The sequence below is a fragment of the Monodelphis domestica genome, chromosome 2, assembly GCF_027887165.1.
Source record: "Monodelphis domestica isolate mMonDom1 chromosome 2, mMonDom1.pri, whole genome shotgun sequence".
NCBI lineage: Eukaryota > Metazoa > Chordata > Mammalia > Didelphimorphia > Didelphidae > Monodelphis > Monodelphis domestica.
This window is the reverse complement of record NC_077228.1, coordinates 26,691,681-26,696,638: the sequence shown is the minus strand read 5'-3', so window position 1 is coordinate 26,696,638 and position 4,958 is coordinate 26,691,681.

The window sequence follows — 4,958 nt, the reverse complement described above, 5'->3', positions numbered from 1 at the left end:
TCCTTCCTTCCTTCCTTCCTTCCTTCCTTCCTTCCTTCCTTCCTTCCTTCTCTCCCTCTTTTCCTTCCCTCCTTCCTTCCTTCCTTCCTTCCTTCCTTCCTTCCTTCCTTCCTTCCTTCCTTCCTTCCTTCCTTCCTTCCTTCCTTCCTTCCTTCCTTCCTATCTCTCAACCTCCTTCTGGCTAGAATATAGTCAATATCAATTTCTGATCTAGGCTGGTTTGCACTTTCTTAGGCAGCCTGATAGCCCTGGGCTACCAGACTCTCACCCTCCTAGTGGAGCCCCAGATAATCTCTACCCTCATCCCCATTGCTGTGGAAATGTTGAACCTAAGAGATCTACCAGCCTCAGTATCCCCTGTAGATAACCAGTTTCCTGGAGTCGTTCATTCATAGGATCATAGATTCATCCTTCTAAGCCTGGAAGGGACTTTAGGGTCAAGGAGTCCTCTCAATTTACAGATGAGGAGAGGCCACACAATGTAATTAGTGTTAGAGGTAGAATTTGAACTCAAATCCAGTGTGTATCTAATGTCTGCTTTGCCACACTCTCATCTCTGTCTAAGCTACTCTGCCTTCAGTCACTAAAGTGTTTGATTTATGGACATCTAGGAAAAGGAAAGCTAATAAAACTGCCTTTCTATCAACAGCTCCACCAGTCATTATACCCAGAGTGGTAGTAGTGGTAGTAGTAGTTGTAGTAGCAGTAGTAGCAGTAGTAGTTGTAATAATAATTAGTATTATATATGTATAATAAAAAGTAAGAATAAAAATAAGTAATAATAATAATACATAATAAATACATTATATATTATATTATGTAATTATGTAGTAGTAGTAATAGCTAGTTCTAAGTTTGCAAAGCCTTTGATCACTTAGTTGACACTCACTCTAGGAGGTGGAGGCGACTAAGTGTCCCCATTTTACAGATGAGGAAACTTGAGACTGGGAGAGGTTGAGTGTCTTTCCCCGAGTCACATAGCTAGCAAGGAGAGACCCAGTCCCTGTGGTAAAGATAGGACCAACTCATAAAAATGGAACCCATTACAACAGCACGTAGAGAAGTTACACAGGAAAGTTTCCTAGAGGAGCATCATAAGCAGACCTCTGAAGGCAGGAACCCATGGAGTGGGGGAAAAGACCCAGCTCTGGCTCATGCTCCTACACTGAGCATTCTAGACTCGTCCATGCTGAGCTCCAAGGGCCACTGGAGGCCACATCGCCCAACTCCCCCATTTTTCAGAGGAGGAAACCAAAGGCTCAGTGGTGAACTTCTCCAGATGTTTGCTCTCCTGTAAATGAGACTGAAACATCAATCCACTCCCTACATCATATGGTTATTTGGTCCAAATGCTTTGTCAACGTGAAAGCGCCATCATAAAAGAGAGTCAGTAGAGTGTCATTTGGGTAGGAAAGAGGATATTTTGGGCAGGAGGGACACTTGAGGAGATTCAGGGAGGCAGGATGGTACAGTGGAAAATCCCTTCTCTGCTGCTTCATCACTATAAACTTTGGGGGAGTCATTGAATCCCTGTTGGCTTTGGTTTCCTCATCTGTAAAATAAGAAGATTGGGATAGCTGGCATCTCCAGTCCCTTCTAGCCCATGCCAACTAATGACATCAATTCCAATTTCCCAGAAGAGCTCATCACTGGGCTTTTAGGTTAATTGAGGTTTGATGGCATTAAAGCATCCACCCTGTGATGGAGGAATCCAGTTTCCCACCCTTCCCTCCTGGGTTCCTGGGTCTGGTGGGGAGCGTTCCTCCCGCATTCTCTTCCCATCTAGAATTCCTTCTCTAGATTCCATCTAGGTTTTAGGCTTTGCCCTTCACACCCTACCTAATAGAATGGCCAGAGGATATTCCTTTTGCTCTAATTCAGAGTTAGAAGGGATCTCAGAGACCTGCAAAAGTCCTGGCAGAGCCTTTTCTTTTTTTTAAACATTTTCTGGGGACAGCTGGGTAGCTCAGTGTGTTGAGAGCTAGGCCTAGAGATGGGAGGTCCTAGGTTCAAATCTGACCTCAGACACTTCCCAGTTGTGTGACCCTGGGCAAGTCACTTGACCCCCATTGCCTAGCCCTTACCACTCTTCTGCCTTGGAGCCAATACACAGTATTGACCCAAGACTGAAGGTAAGGGTTTAAAAACAAAACAAAACATATTTTCCCTCTGTTCTAGTAGCAACTCTAAGACAGAAAGGCAAAGGCTGGACAATTTGAGTTAAGTGACTTACTTACCCAGGGTCACCCATATAGGAAGTGCCTAAGGCCAGATTTGAGGTAAGATAGATTCAAGTGTATATTATTCCCTCTTTGAACTAATTCTAATGAGAGTGAAGTTTAAGCATTGCTTTCCATCTTCTCATTTCCCCCTCTACTTTGGAGCTCTTTTATAGGAGATAATTTCCCTGTTCTACCCCTCCTTTCCACCTTCTCACAGTACATTCCTCTTTCTCACCCCTTAATTTAGGTCATTTCATCACAGTCAACTCACGCCCATGTCTTCTCTCTATGAAGCAACCCTTCTAATTGCCCTAATAATGATAAAATTCTTAGGAGTTGCAATTATGATCTTGCCTATATAGAAATATAAACAATTTAACCTTGTTAAGTCTCTTATGATTTCTTCTTCATTTTACCTCTTTGTACTTCTTTGGAATTTGTATTTGAAAGAGAAATTTTCTATTCAGTTTGGCTTTTTTTCATCTACTTCATTAAATATCCATTTCCCCCCCTAAAGGATTATACTCTATTTTGCTGGTAGCTTTTTTTGGTTGTAATCCTAGCTCCTTTGCTTTCTGGAATACCATTATACCAAGCCCTCTGGAATCCACTAATATGGAAGCTGCTAAATCTTGTGTGATCCTGACTATGGTTCCATGATATTTGAATTGTTTCTTTTTGGTGGCTTCCAACATTTTCCTTGGCCTGGGATCTCTGGCATTTGGCTATAATGTTACTGGAAGTTTTCATTTTGGAATCTTTTAGGAGGTGAACAGTGGATTCTTTCCATTTCCATTTTGCACCCTGGTTCTAGGATGTCAGAGCAGTTTTGATCAAGATTACATAGCTTGAGTGGGTCATGGGCTTTGAAGCCAAAACATGCTTGATTCTAAGACCAAGGTTCTTTTGATCCTTATGCCACACTGCCTCTCATGAGGCAAAGTCCCTGCCACCTTTGAACTTTGAGCACTGCCCACAGGATGTTTATTGGGATGAGGTGAATTGAATTAAAAGAACAGAAACCCTGAGTTCTAGTTCTGATTTTTCAGGCTCTGGTTTTCTGTTCTATGTTCTTTCCTGGATTTAAATCTGTGATTTATTATCTGACACGCTACATTCTCAAGCTCTCCCCAGCTCTGAAATCCTGTCATTCCATTTGTCTCTGAGCGATAGGAATAGTTTGATGGAAAGAGCTGGAATGCTTGACCTAGAAGAAGTAGACTAAAGAGGGCAGCAATGCCATAACCATCTATGCCAGGCTTCAACAAATTGTATACATCTCAAGCAAGTGAGTATTTCTTAATTAAATGTCCACTATGTGGATGCACTAGACTGGGGATGTAATGAAACAGTCCCTGCCCTTGAGGAGCTTCCATTCTACCAGGGAGAGGAATATAAACATGGAAACAGATACAAAATTAATACAAGGTTTGCACAGAGGATTCGACTGGAAGTCCTGGCATCTGAGTGGGAGGGAGAGGAGTGGTTCTCAAGCTGTGCTTTGAAAGAAACATGGAATCCTAAGAAATGGAGATGAGGAGGCTGTGCATTCCAGGCTTGTGGGAGAGCTTGTTCCAAGGTAGAGAGATGGACTGGCATGTCAGGATAACATCAAGAAAACCAGTTTGGGGGCCAGCAAGGTGGCTCAGTGGATTGAGAGTCAGGCCCAGAGATAGGAGGTCCTGGGTTAAATTTGACACTTCCTAGCTGCATGACCCTGGGCAAGTCACTTGAACCCTATTGCCTAGCCCTTACTGCTCTTCTGCCTTAGAACCAATACTTAGTGTTCATTCTAAGATGGAAGGTAAGGATTAAAAAAAGAAAGAAAGAAAGCCAGTTTATAAGGTATATAGCAGTGGTTCTCAACCTTTCTAATGCCATGACCCCGCAATACAGTTCCTCATGTTGCAGTGACCCCAAAACAAAAAAAATTATCTTGGTGGCTACTTCCAAACTGTCATTTTGCTACAGTTATGATTCAGAATGTAAATACCTGATATGCATTATGGATTCTCATTGCTACAAATTGAGAGGTTGAGAACCGCTGGTATATAGGAAGGGAAGTAATACAGAATGAGGCAGTTTGGAGACAGGTTATGAGGTACTTTCAACATTAAAAAAAAAAAGTGTACATAAACCTAAAGGTAATAGGGAGCTACTGGAGTTTCCTGAGCAGAGGAGTGACATAGAGCAGTGCTTTAGAAACATCACTTTGGAAACTGGATGATAGATTAAAGTAAGGGGAAACTTGAGGTAAGGAAAGCAATAATATAGGTAGAAAATAATGGGAACTTGAACTAAGGTAGTTGTGGTAGAAGTTTAAAGAAGGAGACAATTGTGAGAGATATTTTAGAGGTAGAAGTAACTTCCCAACTGATTGGCTACGTGGGGTCGAGAACGGAAGATGACTTCAGAGTTGTGACTGGAAGGATGGATCCCAACAAGGACAGGCAAGTATACCAGAGAGAGGGTTTAGGAAGAAAGGGAATAAGTTCGATCTGGACATGAAATGTGCAACAAGTAACTGGTGAAACAAGATTGGAGCCCCAGAATCATCAGAATCAAGAAGGTAATTGAATCCAGGGAAGCTAATAAGGTCACCAAGTGAGAGATAAGAGAAGAAGAGGATCCGGCCAGTCTTGGGGTACACCCACAGTTAGAGGGCATAATATGGATGAAAATCCAGCAAAGAAATCTGAGAAGAAACATCCAAGAATGTAGGAAGAGAATGTAGAG